The sequence below is a fragment of the Doryrhamphus excisus genome, chromosome 20, assembly GCF_030265055.1.
Source record: "Doryrhamphus excisus isolate RoL2022-K1 chromosome 20, RoL_Dexc_1.0, whole genome shotgun sequence".
In the NCBI taxonomy this organism is placed as follows: domain Eukaryota; kingdom Metazoa; phylum Chordata; class Actinopteri; order Syngnathiformes; family Syngnathidae; genus Doryrhamphus; species Doryrhamphus excisus.
Genome location: NC_080485.1, coordinates 495001 through 514620, shown reverse-complemented (window position 1 = coordinate 514620; position 19620 = coordinate 495001). Strand labels below are relative to the sequence as shown.

Here is a 19620-nt window from a genome sequence, read left to right as displayed (position 1 = left end):
GCAGTATGCTAACAAAGGTTCCGCTGTATATGAATAGAAATACAGTATGCTAACAGAGGTTCTGCAGTATGCTAACAAAGGTTCCGCTGTATATGAATAGAAATACAGTATGCTAACAGAGGTTCTGCAGTATGCTAACAAAGGTTCCGCTGTATATGAATAGAAATACAGTATGCTAACAGAGGTTCTGCAGTATGCTAACAGAGGTTCCGCTGTATATGAATAGAAATACAGTATGCTAACAGAGGTTCTGCAGTATGCTAACAGAGGTTCCCCTGTATATGAATAGAAATACAGATTTCCTCATTTATTGTTTGTCTGGGAAGAGAAAAACAAGCCCAAACTGGTGATGAACAAGCAAAGGAAACAGACGTAAGTCCATGGTCCACGGCAAGCGAGGGTCTCGGCGGTGGAAAGGACAGTGCTGGGGGGCAGGAGGCCACCCGCTCCTCCTTTTATCACCCCTCTCATAATTAGGTTGGTTAACATACTGCTGTGTATGCAGCCATATTGACTGGGAGCCTAATCACATTACCATCGAGTTCCCGTCTCTGCTCGCCCCCTGGTGACGCTGGCCAGTCCAGAGTGATGGTCCCGACCCGTGGGAGGAAATGAGATGTGGACACAGCTTTATTCTTCTTCTCCGTGTGAAAAAATGTGGCGGTGAGAAATAGAGGAGGAAGTTGGCAGCACTGTGGTCTGTTTTAGGGTGGGGGGGTATGCCGGAGCCTATCCCAGGCGTCTTAGGGCGAGAGGCGGGGTATACCCTGGACTGGTCGCTGGGGCAAAGGTGACAGCAATGCACAGAGTGAACCCTCCTCCCGAGTGACACGCATTCACATGGCAAGATATTGATCATCCACTTCAGTTTCATTGATTGTGTCATTCATTCCTTCCTCATCACCAGAGGCCGGGCGCACCCGGAGGCGTCAGTCATTCATTCAGAGGCCAGACGCACCCAGAGGCGTCAGGCATTCATTCATTCACTCATTCAGAGGCCGGGCGCACCCAGAGGCGTCAGGCATTCATTCATTCATTCATTCATTCAGAGGCCGGGCGCACCCAGAGGCATCAGGCATTCATTCATTCATTCATTCATTCAGAGGCCGGGTGCACCCAGAGGCGTCAGGCATTCATTCATTCATTCAGAGGCCGGGCGCACCCAGAGGCGTCAGTCTTTCATTCATTCCTTCAGAGGCCGGGCGCACCCAGAGGCGTCAGGCATTCATTCATTCCTTCAGAGGCCGGGCGCACCCAGAGGCATCAGGCATTCATTCATTCATTCATTCAGAGGCCGGGCGCACCCAGAGGCGTCAGGCATTCATTCATTCCTTCAGAGGCCGGGCGCACCCAGAGGCGTCAAGCATTCATTCATTCATTTGAGGAGGGTCCGCCCAATCGGTCCCACCATCCGTTTAAGACGACAGCATCATCTCCAACTCCTGATGAGTTCTAAGGAGTGGAATTTCACTTTCATCTTTTCTCTTTTCACCGGGCTCGAAATTTCCATCTGCACGCGCATCGTTTTTCTCCGAGACAAATGTGCTGTTTTTCATGTTCCAAAATTAGATCAGAAGAAAACGATTAATCATGTCACGGCCCGGGAAAGGAAACAAAGATCTGATTTTCCTCTCCTCCTCCCTCACCTTTTCTCTCGCTCTGGCCCCGCCTCCTTTGGCGGGCTTGCCCCCGCGTTGAGGACGGCCTTCCCTGTCATCGCCCCTGTTGGTCTCTCCATCGCTGGCGTCCTGCACGAGAAGAAAGGACGGCTAATGTGAAACGACGAGGCGCCTTCAATTAGCGTAGCCCCCCCCCCCCCCGCGGCGGCCAACAACAGATGGCGTCCCGTTTGTGAGCGCCACCGCAACCGAGTGCGAAAGTGCAAGTCACCGGGACTGCAAATTAGCGAGGCGGCGGGACTGTCAGGTGCTGGCCCGGCCTGACAGTTGTAGCCCATTATGGCAACATTGATGTTTTCATAGTGTGACAAAAAGGATCCCCCCCCCCCCACACCCCCACCCCCGCCTTTACAGAGGGCCTGTCTGTCAGCCAGCTCTCAAGTCATAACAAATCACTGGCACTCAGCTGAGGCTGAGCATTGGGAACGTCGGGAAGATAAATGACCTGCAGGCCTTTGAAGAGCTTTGGCAGTTCAGATGGCTCGGTGGCGCTGACAGAGAAATATACACAACAGCGGAACCAATAATGAGAACATTAAACATTCCTGCCTCCTGACAGGCTGACAGGACGGCCCGGCCTGCCATCAATCATCTTCTGAGGCATAACCTTGACAATTAGTCTCCTCTTTGCCTCCAGCTCTCCGCCCCGCGTGCTCTCCTGGCTGGAAAGCCGGGCTTTGCGCTCGCCGAACGGGGGCCGCCGTCAGCGGGCCGAGACAATCTCTTATCAGGCTGCGGAGGTGACAGGCGTGTGCGGGACCCGACATGCCAACATGTCGGGGCATCGTTGCCGGGATGGCAGCGACACCTTGGACTCGCTCCTGGGGCGTTCACGTCACCGCTCTCCCTCTAAAGCCAAACATGGCGACTTGAACGCCACAAATGGAGTACAGTTCCAACCTGGGCTGAGACGGTGGCTCCCCCGGGAGCATCGTCGGGGGGGCTGGAGGTGCTGATACCGCCATGGCTGCCTCCAGTCCGGCAGGAGGGGGTTCACTCTGTGCACGTACTACATATCATCACATCCTGTCTTCTGGATGCCTGACACCGCCGTCCCTCTACATCTACTCTTTCTGAAATGAATGAATAAATGATGGCTTTGGGTGGTACACTATGGTCTAGTATTTGGAAACAAATACTAGTATATGGTATATAATAGTATATTACATTCAAGCGATGTGTAGCAGTCTGGCCACTAGGGGGCAGCAATGACACTGCGTGAAGTCATGAGGTCGGCCATGACATGTCCCACATCACAGAGTGAAAAAAACTCCTCCCACTCCATGTGGAAGTGGTAGGTCTTTGGCTTCTTAGGTTTTGAATAAATCAATTTGAGGCTAACAGGTTAGCTCATTAGCTTGTTAGCTCCCCGGCTTGCTAACTACTGGCAACCTCTTCGTCAGTCACACAGTCTCTTGGTCAGTGGGTGGAGGCGGGGCTGCTAGCATGCACACAGAGTGCAGGAGAGTGTAACCTATAGCAGATCTATTTTGTTCATTGCAGTTTTCTTACGAGTCTGCATTGTCTTTTCCATCATATCATTGTGTTTGATTATACATGTAAATAATGTACATGTACTAGATGTACTAGATGTACTAGATGTACTAGATGTACTAGATGTACTAGATGTACTAGATGGATGCAATGTCGGGAGTTGAACAGAAGCGGGAAAAAACAGAAACAAGCAGGGAAGGCACGAGTGTCCAAGCAGAAGAGGCAAAGCCGAGCATGTGGCGAAATTAAAAATGGATGTACGATTGATACCTAGCATGATACCAGTTAGCATTTAGCTAAGTCTCTACTGATGAAAACAGGTAAAATGCTACATGCTAACAATGTGGGACACGTACAGCAAAGTGTCTGTGTGTGTTAAAACTTGCCAACAAAATGCTACTATGCAAATATTAGCATGCTAACACCTGACATGATAGCACTAAGAGTAAATAGGTTTCTACTCATACAAAATGCTACAATGCCAATCTTACCATGTTAGCACCGCTAATGTTAGCATGCTAAATAACCAAAAATGCCACCACGTTAAAGTTAGCATGCTACCAATGCTAACATGCTAACTTTGGCATGCAACACAATACTCATAGAAATGTCTTAAACATCACCAACACGTCCTGCAGGAGAGTGTAACCTACAGCAGACCTATTTTACGAGTCGCGTTAAATCCGACCGTCCGGCGAAGTGAGTGTCTCGTGCCAGCTAGCGTCCAGCACATATAAATATGCTACTTGTTTTTAGCCGTCAGCATGTGCGGCTGAGCACAGGCGCTCGCTTGTGTTTCCTCCATTAGCCAAACGCGTGTAAATCATCACAGACAAGCTGACCCCCGAAATGTTTGTCTTCTCCGGTTTCCAACACTCGCGAGTTCGCTCTGGCGGAACATTTTGTTAGCGCGCCACCAGAGGTGATTTATATGCGGATTGAGGACGGATCCCTCTTTAAGCAGCCGCAGAAGAAAAAGCATGTCAAGGATGTGTGGCGGCCGCTACAGGCAACCTTTCAGAGAGTATTTTTCTACCGCGGCTTATTGGCCGGGCAATAAATATTTGGCTGACAGGACCTTCTTGTGGTTACCTGCAACCGAGCTGGATAATTAGCAGCCCCTGAAGATGATGTATGACTTTCATTACCCTGGGAGATGGGGCAAACTAAACGAGGACGTAGCTAATTGCCATGTAAAGCAGTTTGGCGTGAAGGAAGGCTAAAGGCCCCACGCTCTCCCCTTTAAGGCCCCGCTGCAAAGATCCAAAGATGTGGGATCTCCCACTCTGCCCCACCTTGCTGGCCGCAGGACTTCAGCGTCTGTCCATAAATCAGCAGCCGCTTACAGCTCAAACGACCCTGAGTCATCAACATGTAATAAGCAGACTGGCGCGCTTCAAACGCTCCACTTCTGCTGGCACCGCACCCCCCGCCCCTCCCACCTCCCACGCCACCTCCCATCCCGTCCTCCTCGCCGCTCCCTCTCACACACATCTTGAACTTCTTACAGCGTTCAGACCTGGGAGAGGAGGAAACAAAAGCACATCCACCTCTGAGGGTGTCTTCTCTTCCCTGCCCCAAGGAGAGGCTCTAAGTGGGCCGGGGGGGGAAAGTGTTTCCAGAAGCTGCTCTTAGGGGTTCTGGCAGCGGAGGCTAATGGCTAACACGATGGCTGGAAGTACGCTGGCATCCATTTCCCCACACGGCCACGCTCCCCCGCTGACACGCGTTCAAGTACAGTAAGCTTCTCATCCATCATGGGACGCTCGGCTTCATCATGTGTTGATACCACACGCTCTGGAAAAGCCATCCATTTTACTCATGAATGAAATCACGGTGTTTGAGTATACATGTACATAATGTACATGTACTAGATGTACTAGATGTACTAGAGGGATGCAATATCTGGAGACGCTGAACAGAAGCGGGAAAAAACACAAACAAGAAGGCACGAGATAAGTCTCTACTATGAAAACGGGTCAAATGCTACATGCTAACAATGCTAACATGCTAATGTGAGACATGTACAGCAAAGTGTCTGTGTGTGTTAATACTTTTGAAAATGCCAACTAAAAGCTACCATGCAAATATTAGCATGCTAACACCTGACATGATAGCACTAAGAGTAAATAGGTTTCTACTCATACAAAATGCTACTATGCCAATCTTACCATGTTAGCACCACTAATGTTAGCATGCTAAATAACCAAAAATGCCACTACGCTAAAGTTAGCATGCTACCAATGCTACACCTAGCATGGTGTCTGCATATGTTAATACTCATAAAAATGGATTAAACATCAACATGCAAAGCTAACATTAGCATGTAAAAGCTAGCATGATAGTGCTGTTTGTCAATATTAATATTCATGAAAATGGCTAAAAATGCTGCTATGCTAATGTTAGCATCTAGCAATGCTAACATTAGCATGCTAACACTTAACATGTCAATATTAATATTCATGAAAATGGCTAAAAATGCTGCTATGCTAATGTTAGCATCTAGCAATGCTAACATTAGCATGCTAACACTTAACATGAGAGCACAGTGTTTCATTCATTCATTCATTTTCTACTGATTATCCTCACGAGGGTCGCGGGGGTGCCACATTGTGTGAATTATTATTTGTATGCATCATTATTATGTATAATTATTATTATTGTGTGAATGTGTCCCACAGTAATTATAAAAAATGATAACTGGTACGTTTATTTTTATTATTAGTTACCAATGATGGAAATAAAAGCAATAATTTGAGGGGGTATTTTTCCATTTTTAAAAGATAAAAATCTGCTTCATCAAGGCAGTGAAGACACCAAGAGACGAATGTGAAAACTCCAATAAATCAAAGTGGCTGATGGGAGTATTGATGCACGATGCAGGTGACGTGCGTGATGATAGTAGCCTACTTTGAGAGACGCAACTATTGATCCCAGCCGTCCGGGCTGATGAAGCACCACCCGTGGTCACCGGTGGCGAAGGCGAGCGCGCTTCCATCGTCAATCTCACGGGTGCGTTACAAATGACACGTGCATTGATCATCAGGCGGGCAAACACGCCGCCGTGCGGCTGCATGGCCGCGTACTGGAGCGCCGGTAGTTACAGTGCAGCCCAACATGATGGACACTGACAGGTTCATCACATTAGCGTGTTCAAAACGCCAAGAAAATGACTCGGGAGAGACGTCCGCGATGTCATGTGACGGCCTGGTCGGAGGCGGTGGAGAGGACGCCAGACACGTTTACTCATTTGGATGAAAATATTGAAATATGGCAAGACAGAGCGTATAAGCCGTCCCGTTCTGAGAGGTGGTTTTTACGGGGAGCATATTTGGGTCACCATGACATAAAAGTGGCTGTGATGTTCGCTGGATAATGGAAACGCTACAGTAAAAAAAAGGTTAATCTCCATTTCCATTTCAATAAATCCATCTCCAACAACAAAATCCAGTGAAAGACAGTCGCCACTGCCACACGATCTTGTCATTCGCCGGCCTAATTTGCAAACTGGAGCATATTAATTCCTTCCCCACACAACAAACAGCCTTTTTCAAGCTATTTCACCTCTCGCTAATGAAGCAATTGTTTCTTCCACCACATGTCAAATCCAGCGAATGTCAAAGCTTCCGCAGACACCCAAAGCCTTCCGTGCTGTCAGGGACGGCTTTTGTTTGTTTCCGTCGGCGTGTGCTCATCTGACACTTGAAAGCTCCTTCTGGGTTTAGATCCAGATGAAACGCACGCAGTCCGCTGATGCTTGACTGCTCCATATATAAACACCAGGGGCGGAGCACCACGTTCCGGGGACCCAAACCAAAGCCACCCCCCGTTTGACTGCTGTGCATGAATGGCTTTGTTTGGAAGGAAAGGTGCACCGCCATCCGAATCCCAATCCTAATGGGAGACATCCTGTGCCTTCTAAAGATATACAAAGAGATAAAAGCTAAGAATGCACGTGATGGGACGCACCTATTCCACCTCCTTCATATGAAGCACATTGTTATTATGATTCTTATCCACATTGTTCCACCCAAGAACTACCTTACTGGCGTAGTGACACCTCGCCACACCACAGCGGCTAGCGACTAGCCGGCTAGCGACTAGGCTAGGTGTAGCCTTCCTTTCTATGTTGCTATGTGACATCAATGCACCCAGGAAGGAAGTTCTACTACAATACTCAAGTATGACATGTTAGCATCGATTACTTTTCTATCTTCATAAGACAGCAAAGAGAGACGGGCGTGTTCGTGCGTGACGAAGGATTGAGGACGATGGCCACCATCCCAGAGAAAGTCCACCTTTGCCAGGTTCGGGTGTGAAAAGGCAGGCCCATAAATGATGTTGTGTTCATGTGTTGTCATGGAGACATCCAATCCTGCTCTAAGTGGCCGCGTGTGCTCCAGTTGGATGTTTGGATGCGAGAAGATGCAAGCGTCGCCGAGCACAGCAGGGAAGCTCTCTTGTTTACCTCAAGGTGAGAATTGCTTTTGCTCACACCACTCTCACCACGCCGCCCACCTTTGGCCCCGGGGCCGTGGACCAAATGGCGAGGCAGGGACGCCTGGCGTCTTATATGTGTATTACTGATGGAGGACGACAGCACGTATGCTAACCCCTCGCCACATCACGCTCTAGCAAATATATATGAATTCATAAATCATGCTGTTTCCTGTTGGAATTACAGTAAACTACAATAGTCATAAAATAACAATTTTTAAATATCTCTTACAAATGTTTGGCTTAAATGTAAAAATGTGTAAATGGAGTAAAATGCAAATACTAGGCATTGAGAAGACTCATCCAAAGACGTAGTATTCCCCACCGACCATTATGTGTCAGAAGAAGTAAAAAACAACAACAAGGAACTCAGCTGACTTATGTTCTCCTATTATGTCCACTATATTGGCCAATATGAGTGTAAAGGTGACTATAGGGGTGTTATATCATGTCTAGAGGGCTCTAATCATGTTAAAAAATGTATTTACAAGGTGCTAAACAAGTTTTCCATGTCTTATTTTCTCTTATTATGTCTACTATATCAGCTAATAGGAGTATAAAGGTGACTATAGGGGTGTTATATCATGTCTAGAGGGCTCTAATCATGTTAAAAAGTGTATTTAGAAGTTGCAAAACAGGTTTGCCATGTCTTATTTTCTCTTATTATGTCAACTACATTGGCTAATAGGAGTGTAAAGGTGACTATAGGGGTGTTATATCATGTCTAGAGGGCTCTAATCATGTTAAAAAGTGTATTTAGAAGTTGCAAAACAAGTTTGCCATGTCTTATTTTCTCTTATTATGTCAACTATATTGATTATAGGAGTGTAAAGGTGACTATAGGGGTGTTAGTCCATGTCTAGAGGGCTCTAATCATGTTAAAAAAAATGTATTTACAAGGTGCTAAACATGTTTCCTATGTGATTCTATCAGAAATCCTACTTGGCAGAAATTCAAGGGCGGGGTCTGCAAGCGATAAGCGGGGGGGGGGGGGTACTAGCATATGTTCTTCAGCGAGTGCATGGCATTGTTGATTGTTGATGCTAAGTGTAGCATTTTAATAAAGTAATTACAGTTAGCATGTTTTAGCATCAGTTTACTTTTAATGATTCCTGTTTACTTTCCAGTATGTCCAATATTTGAATACATTTAGTTCAAATGAGTGAAATCAATCAAAGTATTTATGATGAAGTATGTTTACATTTCTGAATGCAATGACACACGCTGTAAATAATCGATGGACGCAGGAAAGAATGAGCGTTGCCTGGTGTGCATTCATGCCTGAAACCAGCGTCCCCCATCCGTGGGGGGGCGAGTGCCAACAGCGCGTATACGATGTCAGCATCTGACGTTGACCCTCTTCTAGTGCGAGCTTGTTAAACCCTCCATGGCGTGTTGCAAACGACTAGCATGTGTTGGGTTAATATCCACACTAACCTTTACGCTTCCAGACGCTGCCAGCCAGAAGACGTAGCGGCGCTAACATGAAGGAACCAAACATGTCCTCTTCGGGGGAGCTCATAATCCAAAGGGGGCCGGATGGGGGGTCGATGTGGCCTTAAAGCGTCTTTGCGAGACTTGCGCGAAAACAGGACCGGGCTAATGATCGGGATCACATTGAGCGAGGTTTTATTGTGTTTGGCACGGAGGAAATAACAGGAAGAAATGAACGAGGGCGAGGTGCCAAGGCTGTCATACAATTAGGCTCCAATGACAGCCGCCCTGCACGTCATCCAACTTTGTTTAGATTTCTTCCACGGGTGAACCAAAACGAGTGAAATTGAGAATAAAGTGCGACAGGAAGCGATAAATCATGCTAAACGGCCAATCGATAAACAAATGCATTGTAAATGATGACTAATGGCCCGGCGGTCATAAAGTAACACAAGCACAACTCAGCAGGCCGTTGGTTTCATGGCCGTGCTAAATAAACAGACACGTTTCTTTCACGGCGCTAATAAATTTCCCTGAAAAAGTCAAAGAGCGCTCCATCTGCTTCAAATAATTTTTAATTTCCTTTTCTGTCCTGTCCCCATTAGGTATTCCGCTGGGATGTTCGCACAATTCTTTCATTTACGTCCTCCCATATGCATCCAATTACCTTCCCCTGCACGGAGCGCCGGCCTGGTCTCTCTCCACCGCCGCCCAAAGTACCCCCCCCCAACCCCCCACTGCACCTTAAGCAAACTTCAGACTTGTTTTATTATCTGCGAGACAGGCACTGAGTCACTTCTCTCGTGCTATGGTGGATTTGGACCGGGTCTTTGGTTTGATGTGTTCTGGCTCAGGCCACAAACACCTGTACGCCCCACCCCCCACCCTCGCCCCCCCAGATTTCTTTCCTTGCAGGCCAATCTGCTGGATGAACGCTTGAGCAGATGTTTGGAAAGCAGTCAGGGAGTCCCTTCCTGGTCTCGTACAAAAGATAGGACTGATGGAACAAACCATTGAATGGAAATAGGAGTCTTCAATGGGACCCCCCCCCATGAGCAAACGCAACAACCAGTTGTGTTGAGATATGGATGCCAACAATGTCAACCACTTCTACTCTTCAACCGTCATGAAAACGTGTGGAACAACGCAGCCTTGGATGGATTTAGGATGACTGCTATTGAACAGGCGTCCCAAAAACAGAACATCACTAATGACAAATACAAGAACGTCATGCAAACGTGACCAACATCTGACACAGAAGATGAGCTTTCACATATTTCATGTCTTTATGCAACACACCATGCACACTCACAAAGTCAGCAAACCATTTCAACGACCCTGACCCTGACCCTGACCCTGCTCCCTGACCCTGACCCTGCTCCCTGACTTGCATTCAAACATATTGAGGTACCGAGTTGGTCTGGGACCAACGAGACTCGGAAGGGACGCCGACTGCCTCTAGGTGGCGTAGTTGCAACCCAGCGATAGATAGCAAGTGGCTATCATCTGGCTAGTCCTGCCTTGCTGCCCTAAAGGGCATTTGACCAAATGTGGCCTGCAGGACCACGGCCCTGAACAGACGACTGGGTCTACGTGTCAACACATGGGCAACATGAAACAATGCGTGCCGCCATTTAATCGTCAGCACCGAGCTTTATGGGGACTCGTGTAATGAGGCGGGCTAACAAACATGAAGAACTCGTAGAGAAACCGAGCTCAGGCGATGAACTTGGGACCGAACTGCAAAGGTGAGCAAAGGCAGCAAAGGAAGACACGAATACTAGACCGCCTAATTAATGGTTGTCTTAAAGACTTCTACAAGCAAGATGGGGGGGGGGGGGCATGATGGCTGTAAATAAAGTACTCTGCAGGGAATTTACTGGCGCAGTGGATGAGGAGACCACGCCTTCCCGGGCCTGACACTTTGACGACGGCGTGAAACACAAGAAAGGCCAAGCTGGTTTGTTTTCAAGCCCGTTTTAAAAGGTGCAAGCCGCATCTTGAAGCAACCAATTTGTTGTCAACTGCCAAGCAGCCCACACGCAAGGCAGCGGAGGATGGGGGTTTCTGGCACCAACCGAAGTCAGCCTTGGTTTGTAAAAGTCTCGCTTGATGGGAACAACGACATGGAGCGAGTCCTGGTCATGAAGACTAGCCGTGCTTCCTTTGACCTTCGTGACCTTGCATGCCAACAAGACACTTCATCCCAGGCCAGGGTGCTAATCTGGGGGCCCGAACAAGCCTCTCCATTTCATAAGGCAGGCAACAGATGTTTTACTGTCAGTGCCCCCCCCCCAGGACCACGCATGGCAGAACGCTTTTCAGTGTTGACTTACAGCGAGGAACACTTCATCCAATATGGATGCCCTGCCGTTAAGGAAGTCGTCTATGGACGGTGGAGGTTTTGGTACCAATACCGAAGAATGAGAAGTCGATGGTTCAGTCCCGTCAGGGATCAGGACAGCAGATCAAAAATAGTTGCTGCCGCCGCCAAATAAAATCCTGGAATTTCCCTTCTTCCCGCTTGTCGTGACCGCGGGGCCAAGATATCCACTTCCCAACCAATCCGCTTAATCTCCCCGCCATAAAACCTCATGTCTTCATTTCAGTCAGTCTGTTTATTGGGATTCCACCACCGCGCTCTTGAATGCCATCCAAGGCATCGGTCAAAATAGCAGCGGGTAAGCACCAGTTGACACGGCGGACCAGAGGCATCGGGGGCCACGCCGGACCCGCCAGGGCTCCGGTTTCAGGGCTGCGTGATTGAGGCTGCCAACCTGACAGGCCCACCTGCCCCCCGGCTACCGCCAGCTGGCCGGGGCCGTGATTAACGGCTTGCATAAACGCACTCAGCGGGGCCTCGAACACATTTGAGCATGGGCTCGCACGTAGGAGTGTTACTTGACGCTGGAAGCCTGTTACCCGCTGCAGGCGGAATGGCAGCCATGACGGTTTAATGGGACGGCCAGCGCTGTTAGCACTCTTCAGAACCAAAGAGACGGGCTCTTGTCAATAGACGTGCGAGTGCGCGGGTCAAAGCGGTAGATTTATACACTGGAGTATAAAAAGACGGCGTGAGGGATTACAGCCAAACCTGGATTCCATATCTGTCCTACTTGAGCTTTCACCATCTGATTCGTCCATAAAACCAGAAAATGACATCATAAAGAGCAAACTGCTCTTGGTATCGGACTCGCCACCTCTAATCCCTCGGAGCTCCTCAATACCTTTGATTTTCAATTTTTCAAGGGCGGCGTTTATTCATCTCGTGCTGGAGCGTAAAACAGTAAAAGCTCGTTTCAGGTCAGATCATTTCTTCCCTGGAAGACCTGAATGAGTGAAAGAGACCCGACGCTTGGGTGGCTCGTTGCAGGAAGAACCCGAATTTTACGTCCTGATATCAAGACGACATGTTAGTTAGCATATGAAACAAACTATAAGCTAACCATGGTTTCATTGGAAGCAGACGAGAGTTGGAGAGAAGCAACTTCCAAAACGTTCTCAGGCATAAAGAGCCTTCTGACTAAAAACTAAAGACTTTGGAGTCAAAAGGGAAGGTTGAGGTGAACGTCATTCAAATCATGTCAAAAGACACCTGGACCAGGTGTCACCTGAACTTCATGAGCTATAGTAGCAAATAAAACCCTGCCCTCACAAAACATCCTTCAGTGATAACAATCATGATGAGGGGACACCACATGAGTTTTAGTCACGTGGAGTTTGCAGCTGGTCAAACAGGAAACAGAAGACGTTCAAGATGCCTCCTTAGCTAATTAACACATGTAATGGTCCCGGGATAATAACACGCGTGATGGTTCCTAGCTAATAACACGCATGATAATCACTAGCTAATAACACGCATGATGGTCACTAGCGTTTTAATGTGTGTGATGGTTTGTAGCTAATAACATGCGTGATGATCACTAGCTAATTAACGCGCGTGATGGCGGAGGACACCAAACTAGCCTTCCCTAATTCCTGTACTTTTATTTTATTATCTATGCCCAGTTTTTGACCGATGAGACTTATACTCTCATGGCCCAGAAAATATCCTACTTGACTTCATAAAAACGACATCAGGGGGTTGCCTACAGCCACAGCTGTTGATGCTAACAGACACTCGATTTTTTTTTTACGACCACAAGCGCTTCATGAAATAGAGGTACTAATCGGAGTATTTATGATACAAATGTATTTACGTATTTAATAACGCAGTCAAATATCAGGTAGGTCAATGAGGTACATGAGAGTAATTAGTACTTAAGAGTACGTAAACTATGACAAGTATTCAGAAAGATAAAGCGCAGCTGGCTTGACACCATCAGAGAGGAATCTTGTCGCTTTTAAATCAAAGCGGTGGAAAACGGCGCTAAATGGTGGCGATGACGTAACACCATAAAACCTTTGATGAACGCCGCTCCGGTAACCCGAGGAGCCTCGCTCGTCTTCATCCAACCCGTCGCTCCAAGTCCGATCCATATCTCCACCTCACGCGTGTTACACGTGTGTGGAAGCGCCACCTTTCTTAATTGCATTCATCACGTCAGTTTCCCTGCTATATTTATTATCATGCTAACCGGGGCTAAATGATTAAACCTTAATGATGCGGGTGCTGAAAATACGTTGTCCTTTATTTTCTCTGCGGAGAATCAATGCCATACATTAGCCGTATAAATGAAGTAATACTTTAGCCGGTCGGCATGTTGCCGCTTTCAATATTTCCCCCGTCGGTGAAATGTATTCTCACAGCCGGCTGGCTCGCGGGCGCCTCTGGGGAGAAGATGATATCGTTTATTCTAATGAAAAAGCTAGCCACTGCTAATGGTTTAAATGATACATTTTGTGCAAGAGCGGCAGAGAAAATAAACGTGAAAACAAGATCATTCACGCTCCCGCGGGGATATGATGTCATGTGACACATGTTAGCGTGCCGAGGCTCCCGGGAGGCCTCAGATGCAAGGAACGCTGCGCCATGATGTATGTGGGTCAGTAATAGGAATGGGCAATATACGATAAAGTCCATCACACTTAAAGGTTAATTACAGCAGCCACGCTAGCGCTACCTATTTATGAGCAAAGTGCTTGTTATTAATCAACTTTAGAGTGCCTTGTAACATTATGTGCTGGAAAAGGCGTAATGGTGTGACACCATGTCATCTCTGCCTTTTTAGGATACTTAAATAAGACCTTTATTCCCGTATTATTGCAGGAAAAGTGCCAATTAACAAAGCTAATCCAGATTTTGAAAGACAGAATTCATTGGATGCTTTTCATGTTATTTTCTCTGCAAGGATCGAAATCAGACGGCGGCCTGGAGATGAAGTCCGATGGGTTCCTCGCCACGCGTGACTTCTAAAGGCTGCTGTGAGGCTGTAGCATAGTAGCATGGTAGCATAGATAGCATAGATAGCATAGGTAGCATGGTAGCATGGTAGCATAGGTAGCATAGTAGCATAAGTAGCAATGTAGCATAGTAGCATAGTAACATAGTAACATACTAGCATAGTAGCATAGGTAGCATAGATAGCATAGATAGCATAGTAGCATAGGTAGCATAAGTAGCATAGTAGCATAGGTAGCATAGTAGCATAGATAGCATGGTAGCATGGTAGCATAGTAGCATAGGTAGCATAGTAGCATAAGTAGCATTGTAGCATAGTAGCATAGTAACATAGTAACATACTAGCATAGTAGCATAGGTAGCATAGATAGCATAGTAGCATAGGTAGCATAGATAGCATAGTAGCATAAGTAGCATAGATAGCATGGTAGCATGGTAGCATAGTAGCATAGGTAGCATAGTAGCATAAGTAGCATTGTAGCATAGTAACATAGTAACATACTAGCATAGTAGCATAGGTAGCATAGATAGCATAGTAGCATAGGTAGCATAGATAGCATAGTAGCATAGGTAGCATAGATAACATAGTAGCATAGGTCACATAGGTAGCATAGTAGGATAGGTAGCATAGATAGCTTAGTAGCATAGGTAGCATAGTAGCATAGGTAGAATAGTAGCATAGGTAGCATAGTAGCATAGGTAGTATAGATAGTATAGGTAGCATAGGTAGTATAGTAGCATAGGTAGCATAGTAGCATCGGTAGCATAGGTAGCATAGGTAGCATAGGTAGGATAGTAGCATAGGTAGCATAGTAGCATAGGCAGCATAGGTAGCATAGGTAGCACAGTAGCATAGGAGCCGCTTGCTGGGTCAGTCCTCAGCGTTCCACATATTTCGGCATTCCAACACGGGTTGTCTGCTAGCTAGCGTCATTTCCAGACCACCAGTCGCTGCTTTCGCAGGCGTTGATCCTGGGGCCGATGACGAGGGGATGCGGAAGAAGGCGCGCATGCGAGCGAGGCGGCCTCGATATTTGCCAGGCAGGAAAAGCTCCTCCTGCCCGGTATCTCCCGCTCGGAGAATAAATTCCCGCTGATGGCTAATTGCGCGATTCCTCTTGTCCGCATCAACTTCAGCCTGACAGGTTATTTCAGCTTGTTATCGGGAAAACATTTATCCACTTGGAATGATTACGGCGGCGGAGCCTCCGGTGGAAGGCAAACACCAGTGAATCTGGGAGAGTGATGGCGGGGCCTCTCCTCATTAGACGGCCAATCGACTGGCAGAGCGGAGGCGCCCAATGGCCGCCCTTTATTGAGTGTTAAGGCGACAGCGGCTGACATTAACATCTCTTTGCTTCTTCACCACCGGCTCCGGAGAAAATGGCCGCCATAGATCCCGGCTCTAAGGAGCGGCGGCGTGCAAGGTCACACGGCGCGTCTTCCCTTCCGAGCGATGCTCCGTCTTCCGCTTGGAAATAAAGAGCGTCATTCGGGGTGCGCTCCCACAAAGCGCTCCGGTGGGCTGGGATCACCGAGCCCGGAAAACGCTGTTGTGAATAAAACAAAGCCGCCGGCCGCCGGCGAGCGGCGCTTCTCATTCGGCGGCAATTACACGCCACACCTGGCTGGCGGCGCAGCAGACAACAACATTCCTAACAACGGCCCTCCCTTCCCCAAACTACCCCCCCCCCCCCAAATTGGCTGCGGAGCGCCAACCCAATTAGGGCTGAAATATGGCGACTGCATCGGCCATTACCCGGGCGCCGAGATTGCGCGGCGAGGAGGAGTAGGGGGGGGTCCGCTGGTGGGACTGATGGCTTGTGCGCACGCTTGCGCTGACGCAGCACAAAAGGGCGCCGTGATGAGGAGATAGGCAAAAGAGGAATGATAAACACTCCGGGATGAATATCCTGTGGACGAATATTAAAGCAGCCGAGGAAGACAAGAGTGATTACTCTTCGCTGAGGAACACAATTTCATATCCTCGATGTCAACATCTTCTCCTCTCTGCGGCCGAAGCCAACTTCTCCATGCTAAAACTCTTCCGGGGAAGACTTTGTGATTTATTGCGTCGGGATAGATTTTATTAGCTGGGAAGCACCGCATTTGTAATGTTTAAGGATAAAGTACACATTGGATGTACTTTTCAGGGGTGGAAAATACTCCATAATAACAATAAGATCACCGTGATGTGATGAGAAATGGACCCCGACATGGACTCTCACCCCCCCCCCCCGGGACGTTTCCCAAAGACACCCCCTTCGGAGGCCGCCATTTTGGAGCATGTGGACGGATCCTCCAAAGCACACGGCGACATGGAACCAATAAAAGAAGGATGATGATAAAAGTTCGACATTTTTCCATTCTTTTGGATCAGCAGTCGAACTAGTTTCAGGGAAATATCAGTTCCTGACTAAAAAAGGGAGAACAACAGAAAAGAATAACTTTCACGTTGACACAAGTAGGCAGCTAAAATATCAACACAAATATACCAGCGCCCCTCAAATAGTGGGGCGGGACCCCCCGGGTCACGCTATCGGGGGTGGGGGGGGGGTGGGGGGTCAACCACTAAACGATACCAAAGTAAACAACAGAAAAAGGGGTTGTTGGACATCAAAATAAGAATTTATTTACCAACATGGAATATTTACATTTATTTATGTTGACATGCAGGGCGGCACAGCGGTCTAGTGGTTAGCGCGCAGACCTCACAGCTAGGAAACCAGGGTTCAATTCCACCCTCAGCTAATCTCTGTGTGGAGTTTGCATGTTCTCCCCGTGCATGCGTGGGTTTTCTCCGGGTACTCCGGTTTCCTCCCACATTCCAAAAACATGCTAGGTTAATTAGCCACTCCAAATTGTCCATAGGTATGAATGTGAGTGTGAATGGTTGTTTGTCTATATGTGCCCTGTGATTGGCTGGCGACCAGTCCAGGGTGGACCCCGCCTCTCACCCAAAGACAGCTGGGATTGGCTCCAGCACCCCCCGTGACCCTCGTGAGGAAAAAGCGGTAGAAAATGAATGAATGAATGAATGTTCACATGCAGACCTGAACTACGTGTCTGCTCGCATGTGCAGCTCTAAAAGACGTACGCACACTTTGTTGGGGTCGGCCGTTGGGGTTTAGAAAAACATCGGCATCTCGCCCCAACACAGCTGGGATAGGCTCCAGCATAGCCCCGCCCTAGTGAGGATACGCGGTAGAAAATGGATGGATGGATGTTTGGAAATGGTTTAATTAGAAAACAAATACATAAAAAGTGCTTAAATATGAATAGTATTGAGTCATAAAAACCACAAAAGAGCAATGACTTATTCATTCATAAATTCAAAAAAGCGATGATATTTTTTTCCGCAGCGCTCTTAGTTTTTACTAAGCAAAGCGGAGACTTTGTCAAAAGTAGGAGCACACAACTGAAGGACAATTTAGCGGCCGAGCAAAACAAACTGCCCCCCCCCCCGCCCCCCCTCCCGGAGACACGTGTTCCTGACAGCAGGGTAACTAATGTCCCGCGTGCCGCCAAAGGATTCTGATTTGATATAAGCATTCAAAGCTGTCTGCCGTGAGATATGGCGTCTGTCACCCGGCGCTACGATTGATTCCCCCCCGCCCTGAAAGGCGGCGCCTGCAATGCAAGCCAAGGACGTTGGCCTGCCCGGTCAAGTAATGACAATCGTCTTTAAGGAATAATGGCTCCAACGCCGCTTTGGAAAAGTTGCCGGGCCGCGTCCAATAATGAATTCCGGGCGGATGACACATTGATGTATTCCCATTCTTCCGATGGGACGCCGGAGCTGCGCTTTAATTGACAAGAAATGAATTCAGGAGGTTGCGGAGGGAAGGCGAGGATGAGGCGGCGGCGGGGAGGGGGGGGGGGACACCGGGGGTGGGGGGGGCTAAATTCTGTGTGATCAGCAAGGTTTCAAACAATGATTGGCGAAGTGAAGTCTCCGCCGTATCCATAAGTCACCCAGCTTTATAGGCCATTAGCTTCCCAGCGAGGACCGCGTGGAGACGCCGGCTTTTTGTCGGAATTAAAATGTCAGAGAGGAAGAAATAGAACAAAACAGGGAATCTGCAATTAATTACCCCGCCATAAAAATTCAATAATCAGGAGGCGATGCTGTTCTGCACACGGCGGCGCTCCACGGCGCAGCAAAGCGGAGCAGGGATGCATTCATCTCGCCAACGACCTTCCTAACGCTGCCAGGGAGGACCTTCACACGCAGGAAGCCGACGCCAGCGTCATTCCACCACGAGGTGTTTTATTCTGGCGAAGGAGGAGCTCTCGGGTCAGCTGAGGCTGGAGGTCATTGCTCTTCAGCATCTTCACGAGCGTAGGTGTCTTCAGCATATCAGTAGCTGAAGTGTCATTCATGTTGAGGAAGGGGGGGCAAAAGAGAGCTGGAGGTTCAGGATGACACGAGGAGATATGAGGGTCATGTCCACCTGGTAAATGTAGACCATGAAGAGAAGATACCGGTCTTATTGACTCCTGGTCAAAACGTTAAGGAGCCTCTAAGAAGATCTCGAGAAACGGGACAGAGACTATCAGAGTGAGGAATGTACGGCAAAGAAGCCTTCAAGTGAAGATAAGTCCAAGATGAGTGCCTTACAAGGTCAAATGTTGCTGAAGATCTGGACTGAATGTGGTTTAGTGTCAGGTGTCCACACTGTCATCATCTCCTGATGCCAAAAGACATGGGACCACCCGGTGAAAGGTGAACGTGTTCTTCTCCCTTTTCCACCATCATCATCCTTCAATGGAACAATGGAGCTTCAGGTTGCACAGGGGCGTCAAACGGCTATGTGGAGATGTTCATGACTGAAGGCCCTGGTCTGTGTGGTAAAGGACTTCTTCCAGAGGAATCTGCTGACTCTTCTGGACCATCCAGCGTTTTCCCCTCATCTACATCCAGTGAAGAACATTTGGGGATGGATCTGGAAAGACGGTCATGAGTTCCAGACAGTGAAGCCATCTTGGAGCAACATTCCCAGCATGCCCAAAGCCATGTTTCACCTCAACAAGAACGTCACGGCTACTCATCACTCAGTGGTTCTCCGAGTTTTCATTTCCAGTTTAGGTTTTTCCCAGCGATGGCAGGGTTTCTCCAACCTGTCAATCCCAATCGATATGACTTCCCTGGTCGATCCCGGTGGTATATTCTGG

General features: G+C 48.0%; 1 long non-coding RNA gene across 1 annotated transcript in view; it reads right to left on the bottom strand.

Moving 5' to 3' along the window:
* Positions 1 to 467: 467 nt before the first annotated feature.
* Positions 468 to 19620, bottom strand: part of LOC131108076 (uncharacterized) — a 44665-nt gene continuing 25512 nt past the window's right edge. Inside the window, exons 2-3 of the long non-coding RNA XR_009120395.1 lie at positions 1647 to 1748; positions 468 to 779 (exon numbers count right to left, since the gene is read on the bottom strand). This is a non-coding gene — a long non-coding RNA (uncharacterized LOC131108076). The remainder of the gene's footprint in view (positions 780 to 1646; positions 1749 to 19620) is intronic.